Raw genomic sequence first — 16,855 nt, 5'->3', positions numbered from 1 at the left:
AATGAAGAGCAATTAAAACAATGTACCCTTTTTGGTAAGATCTTTCAGGCCTCAAAAGCTGGAACACTAAAGCAACAATTTATAACCCCGGGTTTAATATCCGCTTACCAGAGACGGCCTCCGAGTCCCATTTTTATCAAACCGAGGCCAAACAAAAAAGATTTGCTTTCTTGATAATGTTAAAATGAGATTTTTTTTTCACACTCTACTCATTGGCAGGCACAAATGAACTACTGCTCCAATGAGTACCATCAAAAATGCAAACTCTAAATCCTCCACGCAAAGGTTAGGGAGCTTGTCATTCCCTGGTACACGCAATGGCCAAAGGAGCTCAGAAAGGGCATGTGTTTTGTCTTAGTCTGTTGTCTTTGGCTCATGTTTTTTGGAATCCTATTGATGACTGATGGATCACTGATAATTAACAAATAGCCAATAGTTGATTAATACTTAAGTATCAAAGAAGTAGAGGCAAGGCTTAAATATAGGGTAACTACAGCGGAGATGATTTCAGTGTTTAGTAGACTTGAAAATTACAGGGAAGTGTATCTTTAGGTGGCATGAAATAAAAATCACCACTCTTTTTTTCCTAGTAGGTTTTTCTGTAATACATTGACAGCGTCCTGATAGCTTAGTGAATTCCACTCCGGGTGGGGAAAAAGGAAGAATTTTATGAGTGAAATGGTATACTTTGCCATCTGGCATTCTGCCAACTGGATGTTAGTGGTGGCCCCAGGCCTGTAGGCTCCATAAATCTGGATCTTAATTTGGTTCTGAACAGCCCACGCTAAACAAGGGGTTGGTCAGCTCCTGCCCAGAGCCAGCAGAACTCGAGTGGGTTTGCTCCTATGGTCTAGATAATTCTCAAGAGATAAAATGGGTGTTAAACTGATCAGAAATCTGGCTCAGGTAATCCGTCTAAAGCACGCTCTGACCTTGCAACATTAGTCAAGGGCCTGACATAGATCCAGAACAATCTTCTTTTTTCACCTTCTCCTAGCCTTGCCCATCTTTGCTAGGGCCAAATATTTGGCAAAGCATGTGGAGTTCCAAAAAGTGCAGGATTTGCTTCACTGTTATGCACACAAAAGCATGAAGAACACTTCAAGCCTCTGTCCCCAGCCATATGACCCTACACTACCGGCCAAACTCAATCTGTCCGGCCCACCGTATTCCATCCAGTGTAAACCTGTCTGACTTGTTCCTGCTGCTCCTCCCCTCTAGAGTGCGCTTCGCCCCCTTCTCTTGCAGCTCAAGTCTTTTCTATTTTTATATGCCCCCTCTCCAGTCCCCCAGGGTTAGAAGTGACTGCTTCCTCAGCTCCTCACAGCACAGTTTCTACTCGGGGCACTTCTATCACACCATCTGTTTTAGTTGCATGGACATGAGTATCTCCTGCGATGCACTGTGGGCTCCTTGACAGCCGGGACCATTCCTTGCTTACCTCTCTTCCCCTATGCAACCCCTGGCGGGATGCCGTTAATCTTGAACACAGTAAGCAGTAACAAAGGTTTAATGACTAGTTGAGCAAACCACTGCGTATGTGTGATTGACAGACATAGACAGACCGATGTGGGAGAATAAACCAGAATGTGTACTGACACTGACTGCACGCTGCTTGCCCCTGGGTATGTTGTTCTAACGTTAACTTCCTTTATCTGTAAAATGGGACAACGATGTGACGTACCTCACAGAATTTTTGTGGGACATAGCTAAGACATGTCAAGTGTTTGTCCTGCTTTCTTTCACATGGTGATTACTCAATGAATGTTAGCAACTACTGTTTTGTTGCTTTATGATTAACATATGGAGAGGAATAGGTTATCATGGGCAAGGCAATACATGCGACACAAAAAATGGCTAATATATATATATATTTTTTTAAGATTTATTTATTTGAGAGAGAGGGTGTGTGAGTGGGGTGAGGGGCAGAGAGAGAGGGAGAGACAGAATCTCAAGCAGACTCCCTGCTGAGTGTGGAGCCTGATGCAGGGCTTGATCTGGGATCATGACCTGAACCAAAACCAGGAGTCAGATGCTCAACTGACTGTGCCACCAGGCACCCCCCAAAATGGTTAATATTTATTAAGTACTCTGTTCGTGGCAATATGAATTAACTTATTTAAGTTTCACAGTAACTTGGTGGTAAAAAGTCATAGTATCTGCCCATTTCACTGATACAGGAACTGAAGCATGAGAGGTTAAAAAACAACAATGACAAAATTTGACTAACTTTAAATAGTAAATCGGCAGAGCCAGGATTCAAATTCATTCTGGCTCTTGCTTTTTTTTTTTTTAAAGATTTTATTTATTTATTCAACAGAGATAGAGACAGCCAGCGAGAGAGGGAACACAAGCAGGGGGAGTGAGAGAGGAAGAAGCAGGCTCATAGCGGAAGAGCCTGATGTGGGGCTCGATCCCAGAACGCTGGGATCACGCCCTGAGCCAAAGGCAGATGCTTAACCGCTGTGCCACCCAGGCACCCCTGGCTCTTGCTCTTAACTGCTATTTACGGATTAAAGTTGAAAGGCAAGTATTTTGTCCATATTTCATCTGCAGCTGGCCTTTCCATTTACTGAACACAGAAAAAAATCTGGTGTCCGTATCTGTGAACGTTTAGTCATTGGCATATTTTATGACCTACTGCAAGGTCAGTTCCTAGTCATAAAGAAGGTGATGCCATAAGATTATAGAGAACACATGCAAATGAATGTTTGGAATACATAATTGTTTCTAAATACAGAATGGGTCATTTCATGAACAAATTCATCAAGAGATGATTGTGGATGTTTGGGGGTGGGGAAGATGGGATGAGCAGGCCACTGGGGAGTGGACAGTAATCAGAGATCTTTTCATGTCCTGAGAAAAAAAATCCCAAGGGAAACATGTGATCAAGGAGTGTAACTGTGTCACGGGCCCTGTCCCCTGGCAGTGATGTTGGGAGATTAAGAGCCACCAGGCGGAGGCAGCATCTGAGTCCGTCAGAGACCACTCATCTCTGAAGGGTGCTTTCTTCTTATATAAGGAGACCTCCAGAGGGAGTTTCCAGTGTAGACCCAATATTGTCAGGAAATGAAAAGGAGACAGGAGTGAATTCCCATCCCTCTAACTCAAAGCTAGGAAAATGCATGAGAGAGACTGAAATTAAAAATGTGTCACAAAATGAAAAATTGAGGAAACGGTCTTAAAATAATGAAAGAATTAAGCATAAAATATTTCTTTTCGCAGATTATCTTCAGAGAAAGGTATTACATGGATTGAATGCATAAGTGAATAAACAAAGACATCATATTCAGAAAGAGAAAAACTTTGAAGGCACAGCGTAGCTACCGAAGGACAAAGGCACTTTATTCTGTAAGCAATTAGGCAAGGAAATGAAATTTGATAAACTTTTGCAACAGTAAGCTCCATGCATCGGACCTTTCCAACTAGCTGTGTTTTGAACTAATATCAAGTACTATATACAGACGAGGGAGCAAAAGCCACACGTGATACACTACCACCTTGCACGCTGGCACTATTCCTTCTTTACTTGGTTAATTCTCTGTTCATTTGACAAGTATTTGTTAAACCTGAGACACGCAAGGAACAGATGCTAGAGTCTCTGGTATTTGGACAATAAAGGTTTGGAGGTGAGGAGGAGGGACAGGCTGAGGAAAGGCCTGGGGCAGAACTCGGCTGTTGTAGAGGATGGTGAGGTCCCGTGAGCTAGGTGTCTCAGAAGCAGAGATCCAAAGCAAGGCATTCCAGACTCTGAGGCTCAGCATCTCCCTGGCAAGGCCAAGGACACCGGGGAAGACTTCTGGGCAGGGACTAATGATTTGAGAAAGCAGCTCAGGTTTAGGCAGTTGAGTCTGTCAGTGAGGCCTGAAACTGAATCAAGAGGGACCTGGAGGCTGAGACCAGGGGGAGGCTGTTGCTCTCACCTAGGTGTGGGGTGACATGAGTTCAATTAAGACTGTGTGGCCTGGAGTGGGAGAGAAGGTGCAGATGAGGAGGTATTCTCAAAGAAGGAAGAATGGATTAATTTTGGTGTTGGAGCTTCATTTTGGAAGAAGCAAACAGAACTCGTGTGTTTGCAGTGGGGAAGACTGGGAGGATAAGGATATTGCTGATGGAAATATGGAAATTCCAAAGGGGGGGATGGCATATGGCTGGATGAATTCATATGGGATGTGATGCATTTGACTTAACAGTGAGATTTTAACTGGAGGTGTTGAGTAGAGCCAGTTGGAGATGAGCAATTTGTCTCAGTCATTAAAGGAAGGAAAGGCAGTGAGAATAAAAGGGGTAGGGGATTGAGCATTAGAAGGTCAGCAGGGTAGGAAGAGCCAAAGGAGTATAACTAGACTTCTTCAAAGAGATAGGAAGAACCCAATTTCTTCTGAACAGGCAATACCTCTCTTTCCTTTTTTTTTTAATGATTTATTTATTTTAGGGGGGGGAGGGGCAGAGGGAAAGGGAGAGGGAGAATCGTCAGACTCCCCACTGAGCGTGGAGCCTGACATGGGGCTGGATCCCATGACCCTGAGATCAGACCTGAGCTGAAATCAAGAGTTGGCAGCTTTACCGACTGAGCCCCCCAGGCACCCCGATCTCTGTTTCCTTTTATAAAAGGAAATATAACAACTTTTGGGAAGCATACATCCTGTTTCTACTATTAGATCATAGATCACGAAAGCTTAAAACTGGAAGAATCCTTGTCTATTGATACACAAGGGTCTATTCTTTAGAGCTATCCCAGATGGGCAAAAAACTGCCATCTGCTCCTTGAGTACTCATAATCTAGTTTGCAGTTTTCGTCAGTAAAGTCATGTCAGAGAAAATAAAAAATATAGATATTTAAAAAATATATATAGATATATATAAAATATATAAAAATATATATTATAAATTTTATAAATTATAAAATATACAAAATTATATAAAATATATAAAGAATATATTTAAAATATATATTTTTAAAAATAAATATATATATTTATATATGCTCCATGAAGACAGGGACATATCTTTCTTTCCCTACTATATCCCCACTGACTAGCACAGTACCTGGCATATAGCAGATACTCTAATTATTAGTTGAAAGAATTAATGTACGGTTTACTCAAGAAGTGTTACCCTAACAACTGCATTTTGCATGAAAAATTCCCTATTGTGTGATTCCCGGCACAATTTTTGGAAAGACCTCCCCTACCGCCCTCCCCCCTTTCTTTCCTTCCTTTTTGGTGATCAAAGTTCAAAAAAGAAAATCATTTAGATTTATTGGGCCTACAATACTGGACTCAAAAAATTTGAAAGTAATAATGTGCAAGGCAAATCAAGGGCCCAAATCTCCTTCCTGTTTGTTTTGTTCTAATTTTTAAACAATCATATTCGAGAGCTTTGAGGACTATATATAATTCTCCTTTGCTTTCTCATTTCAGATGAGTTCTGTAGGCAGTGTACTGCTTGCACAGACCTCCCTTCTTTCATGCCTTTAAGAAATGTTTCTTCATTCATTCAAAAGATACTTACTAGAATGCAAGCTACTTGCCCATGAAGACACAGACCTTGATTATCTTATTCATAGTTTAGCACAGTGCCTAATTCCTAGGAGATGGTCAATAAATATTTGATAAATGTGATGAATGAAAAGACTTTTTGAGTTCCTGTTATCTGTTAGGCGCTGTACTCAGTATGATTATGGTAGACCAGAGAGCAAAATTGTGGGGATAAGGAATGAACACCAAGTCATTCAACTAAATTATGATAACATATTCTATTCCCAGCTTTGACTATTTCCCAAAGCTCAGTCCATTCCTCTGTGTGTTTTGAAGGATGTCCTTATTTCATTTTTTCCCCCCAAATTGCTTTAAGTCATAAAGAGAAGAAAAAGGAGAGATCACAACATTATGGCTCCAAGAAATGATTTCGAGTAAGTTTATCTAAATGCAAATGTTACTTAACTTTATTTTCAATTCTCAAGGCCTTCCACTTTTTCTTTTGACTTGTTAATCACTTTTATGTTTTCATCTTTGCTGGAGGTTTAAGGAGAGCCAAGGGGTCCGTCCTGATGTGGGAAGACACGACTCGACAGCGTGATTTCTACCTAGCGTCCAAGCGTTCTAACTGGCAGTTCATGCTGCGATCGTGTTTACCCCAGTCTTGGGAAAAGATGTACCTGGGCATGTACATTTCCATTTTCTGGCTTTCAGTTTGTCTAGACCTTTGCTAAACGTCCATGAACATGCAAGAACCAGACTGCACACCTACACTAATGAGCCCGTAAAAGAACCCCCAAAACAAAAACCCTCTCTTTGTGCTGTGATGATAGCGAATGAACCACGCACACATACACAAATGACTCTCTATGGTCTATTCATGAGTTTTTTCCTAAAATTTTTCAGTTTGTACAGTTTTCTGTATTCATGTGTCTGTATTGGGGAGGTCTTCATAATTCATTCTCACTTCCACATCCCTACTTGTAAAACTCATAAATAAATGCCCAATCATTATCCTGGAAACTCTCTTGAGATTTATTACAGTTTCAGTTAAAATCCTTTTAACTGATTATAATCCTTTTCAGTTAAAATCCATTGTTCTAACTCTGATTTGAGTTGTGACTGAAAAAAAATGGTCTGAGACAAGGTTTGGAATGAGAGCTTGTGATAGGTACAGCGCAGTGGCAAAACCATCCAGGCTTGTTGAATGCAAAAATCAGCTGAGTTCTCTTTTCCTTCAATTTATTTATGTGTTTTCTTGACATTGAGACACCTTTGAGTTAAAAAGAGTTTCTTGCGATTGACTTCAGAATAGATCATGGGGAAGCAACCAGTGCTAACACAGTGCTCACTCTGAGTAGGAGCATAATTATTAGTTGATTTGGGGTGATTTATAGCTTGGATGCTAACGGGTGCCATCTGAGACCATCATTCATCCACTTCTCTTTATGTTCCTCTCTCAGAGCTTTTCCCCCCTTCTCTTTCATAGTTCTGTGTTGATTCCCTTCCTTCTTAATCTCTGATTCCTTTTTTTATTCTGTTTTCCCTTGCTTTTCTCCTCCATTCACCTCTCCACCTCCCAACAGCCCTCCCCAGCTGCGTTCTGTACAACATACCAGAAGAGCGCACAGACTCCGCAGCAATCAGAGCCTAAAATGAAAGGGCTGTGTGCCTCTGCCAGACAGGAGAGGCGTGATGTCAGTGGGAGCCTAGCCTAGAGCCAGCTGAAGGGCAGCAGAACTTGCCATCCCCAAATATGACCCTATAGCATAAGAATTATTTAAGTTTGTTAGTTTTTAAGAAACAGCAGACACTGGAGAAGCCCTGAAACCTGCAGAAGTTACGTTGTGTAAAAGAAATTTACATTTATAAGGGAAATCTGCATCTTAAGGATGTCTCCATCCCCAGAAAGAAGAGAATGACTAAATCTCTAGAAACCCTTATCAATGGAAAAAGCAAAATTGAAATCTGCATAAGAGCCTTACCCTTGTTTATTGTGGTTTTCCTGGCCACGTCCCCTAACTGCATCTGCTCGCCCCCAGCCTCCAACATGTTTCTTTTGTCTTTAGCTACAAGTGGTATTAGAGGTGGTGGCTTGAACCATTTCAGAGAGTTACTCAGTTTTCCTGGGTCTCTCCCTTGTATACATGTTATTTAACTTCTGTTTCCTTTTCTCCTGCTCATCTGTCTTTTATTACAGGAGGTCTCTGCTAAGAACCTAGAAGGATAGAGGAAAAATTTAATTTCCTCCCCCACACAGCCCATGGCTTCTCCAGGAACATGAGTCCTCTCTTTCTGATGGACTCCTCCATCCACTGGAAAGCACAGGAGGACAAACACCAAGTCCTCTCCCCATTGTTAACAAACTATAGATATGATCCCTGTTAAACCTTCAGCTTTCCCCTCACTGATTTCTCACGTGCACCTTGGAAGTGTGTTTATTGGTTCTCATGCTCATGCAACTGCCTCATTCTGTTATAATGGAGTCAGGTTATATCAACATTAAGTTGACTTCATAGACTCAAGTACCTTCAGGGTATCATTAATTTTAATTTAGAAAAGCAGCAATCAGCCTCATATCCTGCTTCATTTGTCAAACTCTTTAGTTTTGGTTACATCTACAGACTGTGAGGGAAAAATGAGATGGGAAGGGAAGAGATCATAGGAAGTATTTCTTCTGCATGGTTTTTTCTGGGGGGGGTCTCAAAGAGATAAAAGTTGGATTACTCTGCTTGGCTGATGTAACTGGATGCAGATTTTTTTTTAAAGATTTTATTTATTTATGTGACAGAGAGACAGCCAGCGAGAGAGGGAACACAGCAGGGGGAGTGGGAGAGGAAGAAGCAGGCTCATAGCGGAGGAGCCTGATGTGGGACTCGATCCCGGTACGCCGGGATCACACCCTGAGCCGAAGGCACACGCTTGACGCTTTAACGACTGCGCTACCCAGGCGCCCCTGGATGCAGATTTTATCTTAAAAAATAGGTTCCCTTTTAAAAGCTTTCCTAATGTATGTCATGATTTGCAGCAGGAACTAAAGTCAAGTGGCTCGCACCTTGCAACACCATTACATTAAATCATTTGCATATCAGCCTCTGCTGCTTGTTCTTAAACTTTTATTTACTCCGTATTTGGAAGATATCATTCTCACAGAAATTTCCCGAGGCCATTGTCGCATTCCTTTCTAGGGGCATTTTGGGCCACAAGCAGCATAAGGCTCACATGGTAATTACATAATTATCCCTCCTGGTATTAGCACACAGGAGTGTTCCCCAGGACCAGAAGTGGCAATCTGAAATAATTATCAGGGGACTATATGAGGACTGGTATCATCTGAAAAAAGCCAACCTATATATAGCTGTTAGCAAATTCATACTGAAATATGAAATCAGGAAGACAAATGAAAAAAATACACCACTAGTAATTGTACATTTTTTTTTTTCCTGGTGAAACTCTTCTATTTGGGGCAATGATTCACTGGTAGATTTTCAGTTTGTTCTACTAGTCACCTTGATAAATAATGGTCGGCAGGGAGAATTTGCTCAAACGTACACAACTCTCCTTAACCAAGGAAATCCACATTCCCTACGTCCCACACTACCTGCAGCATTTCCAAAGCTCCCTGACCTTGACTCCCTTCACAGTCAGTTTGACCGCATATCCGAGAACCTTGTCTGCCAGGAGCCCCTGTTTCCAGTTCCCAGCTCTCCTCTGGGCCACTGAAAAGCACCTTTCTCTCGGCTCACGGATGCAGAGCTGCCAAACCAGTATCAGGTCGTTGGTTACAAATCAATGAACAGGAAGATCTCATCTACTGCACTTCCAAGTCCTCCAACAGTGGCTCCTTCTCGGTCCTTTGCATATCAGAAAACAAGGCACAAGCTAAATAAGGAAGGACACTTGAGGTTTTTTAACAAAGCTCAGACGCTGGTGCAATGCCCTTCTATTGTTTCTTGGCGTGGATTTGTCAGAACTGGAGTTAAATTGGACACGTACTCACTCCCTCTGTCTCTAGTCTCGCTGCCTGCCTGGGCTTCTTCACACTCCTTAGGCAGAGTGCTCTCTCACCAACCCCCACCTTCACCCCAACCCCGAGGTGGTTTATAAGCTCCTTGAACAGTCCTAAGATTTCTCGGAACTATTGTAGATATTTTCACTTCAAATCTAAAAGCTATTTTTTTTTTTAATGTGGCTTTACATGGTATAGAAAACTACAGGGAAAAACATTCCCAAATACAGTGTGATCTTTCATAGGAGAAACAAAGGATCGAATTTCTAGGTCATCAAGGAAGTAGGTATACTTCCTGGAGCAATAATCTGAAGTACTTTATGAGATTCTTCCTTTCACTAAAGCAAGAAATCCTAAAATCCATCAGGATATGTGCACTGTACCTTGACTTTCTTTTTAATCCTCAAGTGAAACCAAGACAGTAAAGTGTAATAAAAATGCATATAGCCCCAGGCTTTGTGCCTTAGCAAAGAGAGAAAAAATAAGCTTCTTGACTTAATATGTCTACTGTGAATAATCAGCCACTGCATTTTGGGATCTTGCTTTATAATCTTAACGTATAACAGTGAACTCCATGTTCGCGGTGTGACAAGAATAAAGGATTTTTTCGCTTTCTTTAAAAAAAAAAAAAGATTTCCCCAGTTTCCCAAACAAGATACATGTGTCGACTTAAAAGAAATGAAACTAGGGGCTGTAATCTCTTGAGTTTTATTAATACATTTTTTGCATCTTCCCTGAAGTTGTCAGTGAAGCGTGGGCACGGTAAGAGAGGGCCCCTGGGCTGCGCAACGATGTGGCTAATATTTGGCTCAGAGACCTTCTCAATCCCATTCTCAGATGTTCAGCCTGTCCTGTCCAAGTCCCAGTTCTTTGCTGATTAATAAATATTCCTAGGAAGATCAATGATTGCTCATAACAGGCTTCCAGTATCACAGCTGTGAATATTTGCATTTTAAGAGCAATTTTAATTAAATAATTAAGCAATTAATTACTCAAACACTTATTGAGTGCTTATAAGGCACTTCGCTAGGAGGGGAAGGAGAAAAAAATAAATAAGAAAACAAGGAGCCTATTTTTCATGAATTTATGGATTAGATATTTACAAATAGGCGTAATGAAGTAGCTTGGGAAAGACTTTAACGTACCCCAGTCATTCTCCGCTTTGACCGTGTATCACTACTACCTGAGAAATTTCTAAAAAACAGATTCTTAGCTTGTCTCTAGAATTTCTGACCTAGTCCACTTGCCACTGGGGCTTGAGAATCCACACTTTCTTTAAAGCTCCACGAAGGACTCTGATGTATAGCCTACTTTGGAGCCATGAGTGTAGTGGAAAGGCCACTAGTTCTATGGGGCAGGATGACCTGAGTTAGAATCTCTTAGTAGCTACCTGACCTTCTGCATCTCATCTATGGGCCTTAGTTTCCTCATCTCGAAACAGAAGTACTGAATGCCAGCAACAGCGACAATAGTCACGGCAGCTAACATTTATAAAGCTTTCACTATGTTCCCGGGGCTGTGTTAACAGCTTCAGAGGTAGACTGTGCATTTAAGCCTCTCCTATCAGAAAATAAATTTGATGATAGACTGTGTGGAACGTATTAATGAAGGAAGTTGCTTTTACGCAAGGCCTTCAAGGTTGGGTAAGAGTTTGATGGGCAAAAACAGATGAAAGGTTCTATGTGGCAAAAGTAAAATGAACAATTTTTTTTTTTTTTGGCTCTAGTAAAGGCCTGGATGTAGAATATAAACAGAGGGAGGCCTGAATAATGTAAGGCTGGAAATGTAGCTGGGAGTCAGACCAGAGCAGTACTTGTCTGTCAGCTTTAAGAACAGAGACTTTGTCTTTTATGGGAAGGCATGAAAATATTTTTCAAAATAATTAAAATTTTCATTACTTTTACTGCATTCACATGACAACGAAATTCAAGAAGACAAACAAATGAAAATCTTTAAAAACCTGTGTCCCTTTTTCCACATCTTTCTAGTCATCTTGCTTCCCATCCTGGTGGCAACTACTAGTAACATTTTCATATTTTACATTATTTTTATCAATAAAGAAATACCATGGTCAGAGCGGTGTTCTAGGATGAACTGAAGCATGGAACAGGTGTAGAAAGGATAAGTGGCCAGGGAGCAAACCAAGAGCTGGTATGATAGCTGGTAAATGTTAAGGGGAACAGGCTTTCATCCTACATGGCAAGGACGTGTGTATGAATCAGAACGGACTCTGGTTTTGTTGAGCCAGAGCCTCCTAGGATAACCAGAGCAGTCAGTCAAGAATGGCTGAACAAAGACTACGTGGAATGATGGAAAGATTCCAAAGGGAGTGGGAGCGAATTCTCAAAGCCCCTCACGTCATTCGTCCTGATGTTAACAAGATCCCTACTGTAGGTGGGACAGAAATACGGTATCTGACTAAAAAAGACGACCTATGAAGCATGTCACAGCATCTGTTACAAAGGAAGCACTGAGTAAACGGTAGCTGTTACTTATTTGGGTTAAAAGGTGTGGGTCAGAGCAGAATCGGAGTGGGTGAATTTGGCAGACACATTGCTGGGGGAAGTTCCACGTCTATCTTGCCTCTTTTATCATCGAGACACAGGTGGGCCAGTTGGGGACAGCTAGGTGATTTCTCTCTCTTAGCAGAGCCTAAACAAGTCTAGAGGGGAGAGCATGAGAGGTGAGCTCAAGAACCAATTATTGCACAAGCACTCTCGAGTGCTGTGTGTTCATGTGGTGCGTGGTGGCAGAGACGGAACGCGAGACACTGCTGCTCTCCAGAACCTGTGTCTTGTGTGAAGAACGCTGTCCAATGGAGAAATCAAACTCTTTATGTCCCCGTCTCTGTGTTACTGACCAGTAAGAAGTGAGAAAGCCGTAGGGCCTAGAACAATCCTGGAGGCTTCATGACGCGGGTGACACACCCAGATCAACCCAGAGTCTATGTAGCTTAGCAATCCACATCCGCTGAGGAGGAGTGTTTAACAGGCATTTTGTATGCCTTTCCTGACATCACCTTAATGGATTAAAGATTCCCGAGCCTACAAATACTTTTGCTTATACTGTTGATTTTTTCTTTTATTTTGGTAAGCAAACAATTCATCATTCTCCTCCCTTCTTTTAAGCATCTCACATTTGTTTGCAAAGAGCTTTCAAAATACAGTGATTATAATGGTTTGTTTTCTTGTCTTTTCTTCTCTGTGTCACAATTGATTTTTTCATGGCTATGTGAATATACACGGTTGGATATAAATCATTCAGTGATTTTGTGTTTAGATAAAAATAGTGGGTAAAGAGCTGATATCATTACTGCGCCTCCTTGAAAATGATTTTATTGCACTGATGACAAACTTTCTTCTGGACTTTTCTAAAGTAATGTTAAACCTCATTCATACAACTTTGAACATCCAGTCCTTGATCTAGGATTGAACACACATTTCACATCTTGGAAAAAACTTTTTTTTTTTTTTGTTAGCTGATCTTTTTATCCCTTCAGGCATTAAGCAGTCTTTTTATTTTCCGAGCAGCAGTTCTGGAGCTAAATTCCCTGAAGGCTAAAGCATCTACTGGATGGTTCAAAACGTATATTGCTAAAACTTTGCTTTTGTTGTGTTATTTTTTAGTAGAAATCCCACAAAGAAAACTATGCTCTTGCATAGGAAGACATGCTGCAGTAAATTTCCACAGATTTCACTCTAATTTGGAACTTTCAATATTCCCTCTGAGCTGGCACTGACATCCAGCTCTGTAATATGGGCAAAAGAGAGAATACATCAGAGTAAACTTCCAGAGTAAACAAATCTCCAGTCCAGGGATATTTAAACAGATCAGAAACAAACTAGTATTTTAAAATAATACTTTCATAAGGCAATTTATATGCTAATCACCGATGATTTCCCTTCCGGTTACCAATGTAGACTTTAAGGACATTTCATACTAAATGGTATGTAAGTTGGGGCACCTGGGTGGTGCAGTCGGTTGAGCATCTGGCTCTTGGTTTTGGCTCAGGTCGTGACCTCAGGGTCATGGGATTGAGCCCTACATCAGGCTCCACGCTAAGTGTGGAGTCTGCTTGGGTTTCTTTCTCTCCCTCGCCTGCTGCCCCTCCCCCCATGCCCATGTGTGCTCTGTCTCACTCTAAAATAAATAAATCTTTTCTCTTTTTTTAAAGATTTTATTTATTTATTTGACAGAGAGAAAGAGACAGCCAGTGAAAGAGGAAACACAAGCAGGGGGAGTGGGAGAGGAAGAAGCAGGCTCCCCGCTAAGCAGGGAGCCCCATGCGGGGCTCGATCCCAGGACTCTGGGATCACGCCCTGAGCTGAAGGCAGATGCTTAATGACTGAGCCACCCAGGCGCCCCCTAAAATAAATAAATCTTTCTTAAAAAATAAATAGTAAGTTAACCCAAATTAATGTCTTACAAACCTATTTTTTCAAAAATCCAGGATTTAAACTTTTCACTAATTCAATCTAGCCTTTCTGTCCCAAAGTTAAACAAGTTGGATAGAATCTCAGGAACAGGGGCGCCTGGGTGGCACAGCGGTTAAGCGTCTGCCTTCGGCTCAGGGCGTGGTCCCGGCGTTATGGGATCGAGCCCCACATCAGGCTCCTCCGCTAGGAGCCTGCTTCTTCCTCTCCCACTCCCCCTGCTTGTGTTCCCTCTCTCGCTGGCTGTCTCTATCCTGTCAAATAAATAAATAAAATCTTTAAAAAAAAAAAAAAGAATCTCAGGAACAAGTATCGAGAGATTCAAATAAGAACAAAACAGTCATCATTAAGAATTCATCAGAGGGAAAAGGTTTTCATGGCATCTCTTACTACATATTGGCACGTAAGGTAGCTTTAGCTAAAGAGCAGCATTTCTCAACTTGGACATTATTAACATTTTGGACCAGATAATTCTTTGTTGTTCTATCCAGTGCATTCGGAAGTGTCTGGTAGCATCCCTGACCTTTATGCACTACAAGCCAATAGCACAACCTCCCCAGTTTTGAACAACGTCTCCAGACATTGCCATGTATATGAGAGCCAAAAATTGCCTCTGGTTGAGAACCACTGGTCTATATTAACCCTCACTCTCTAATTCTTATATATACATGATGATTTTGATATTTGAAATAAGACCTCAGTTCCATTCCATCACTCTGTCCCATCACTTTAACTAGTGAGGATGGAAAATTAACAGTCCCAAGTCATATAGAGACTATCAGATCGGCCTAATTCAAGATCCCTTTAAATGGCAGTGTTGGCTCTGGAGCTCCCCATGGGGCTGGCATGGACTTCCTAAGATCTGCATAGTGATTTAATGGCTACCTCTGCCCAATCCTGTTTCTTCCCCTTTTTCTTCACAGGTGTTGTTCTCCAATAAATCTGTCTTGGCATCTGCTCCCCAGAGGACCCAACCTGCAACAGCAATCAATCCATCAGTCAGAGCATTCCATTCTCTCAGCCTAGACGGGCACTCCTTCTCCATCTGAGCCACTCAGAGTCAGGCCCCCAAAGTTTCTCAACTCTTGGGTGAGAGTAGCTCTGTCTCTATCCTGCTGGGGATGTGGAGGATGCTCAGAGATCACAAAGGGGCCCGCAGCAGTGTGGCTGCCTGAAAACCACTGCCACTAGCACCGGCCTCTGTTTTTTTCTTGACTAATGTTAGTTTTCTGCCACAGCCAAGAGTCTAACCTAATACACTCTATAATAAAGGGGGAACCTACAGAAACATTTGAGAAAATTAACACTGAGCCTAGAAGTTGTTATAAATGAACGCAGGACAGTAACTATTAAGATCCAGGTATACAAGTTGTTCAAGAATTACGAAGCGTTTCGCCTTCTTAAATCTAAAGACACTTCATAGAAGGTGGGAGAGGGCAGAATTATACCCATTATAGCATAATGATTTCACCAACTGCTGCATTAATTCTCTGAAGATTTTCTCTAATCTCAGCATGAAGAAATAGTGGTTATTGAATAGAGCATAGCAGCTGCTACAAGGTCGTCAACGCATATTAGGCTCTATTTCCTATCAGGATACTTCGCGCAAATGTGTGTGTACTCCTACCCAGCACATCCCACTCCTTCCCATTTCCTGTTCCTCATTGCTAATCATTAGGAAAAAAGAACATTTACAAGAATATAATATTTGCTTTGAACCATTCTCTCAGGCTTGAGCATATTTCAATATGTGTGCATTTAAGACTGAAGTATGCCCATTTCAGTATTTTTTTAAATAGATTTCTTTAAAAATTCAAAGCCACATTTGTCCACTCCAAGTTTTTGAAAAGCTTCATTTGTGGAAAGCAGCATTCACTGGAACTGCTGGGGCTCATTAGTGGGAGCTGGATCTTCAAAGGAGTTTCTGTGTAGGAAGAGGTACTTGGACATTTTAGCTAAACTGCTGAGCACCTGGGATTTGGTCAGTTGAAGGGGTGTTAGCTTTAAGGTTTTTTTTAGATTACAGATAGAAGAGATATCATCTGGTATTTGTCCCCCCCGCCCCCCGCTCCAACTTATCTCACTTGGCATAACTTCCTCAAGATCCATCCATGTTGTTGCAAATGGCAGAATTTCCTTCTTTCTCAAGTCTAAAGAGTATTCTATAAGGGGATAGGGGAATGGCAAAAATGGTGTTTAAGGGCACATACCTGCAATTAGTAGATACCTGAGCGCTGGAGACCTAATACACAGTACAGTGATTACAGATGACAACACTGTATTCTAAACATTCAACTTGGTAAGAAAGAGATTTCAATTGTTCCTAGTGTTGTAACAAATGATCCTTAGGTGATGCAGTAGAGGTGTTAGCTAACGCTACTATGGCCACCACACTGCTATAGAAATATATCAAATCAGTATGTTACACATCCTAAACTTACACAATATTGCATGTCAAATAAAAAAGGTGTTAGTTGTTGACAGATCCTAATAGATCTCCCCTATTCATTTTTTTAAAAGATTCTTTTAAGAGATTTGTATTATGGGCCCCCTATTAAAATGAGGGCTTGGGCAGCTATCCCATTTTATTCTGTCTAGGAGAAGGTGCCTGACACTTTCTTCCATCGAGTTTCCATAAATAGTCAGCCACAGCACTGAAATATTCTTCGCTGCTTGGCTGGAGAGCTTAGTGTCTTGGTCATCTCTTCGGTTGCGTAGGGGACAGCAGCAACACACGTGGGGGGACGAGGCCACCCACATTATGCAATGTATGCTTTCCAACTCTGTCATGCACACCAGTGACCGGCAGGGACTTTTAAGAAGTAGAGAACTCTAAAGCGGATTTTGAGCATTGCAAGATTCCTGGAAACGACTCTTCTTTTTTCAAATGCCTATGACCAAAAGGCTTTCTGAATATTGTTTTAATTGCTGAA

General features: G+C 41.5%; 1 protein-coding gene across 11 annotated transcripts in view; it reads right to left on the bottom strand.

Moving 5' to 3' along the window:
• DMD (dystrophin) overlaps positions 1–16,855 on the bottom strand; it is a 2,097,152-nt gene that overhangs the window by 229,026 nt on the left and 1,851,271 nt on the right. The gene's annotated exons all lie outside the window — the stretch shown is intronic.

This window comes from Ursus americanus, chromosome X (assembly GCF_024610735.1).
Source record: "Ursus americanus isolate L20-20 chromosome X, mUrsAme1.1.p, whole genome shotgun sequence".
NCBI classification, from domain to species: domain Eukaryota; kingdom Metazoa; phylum Chordata; class Mammalia; order Carnivora; family Ursidae; genus Ursus; species Ursus americanus.
Note: the sequence above shows the minus strand (reverse complement) of the source record. Positions and strands in the feature narration are given on the sequence as shown.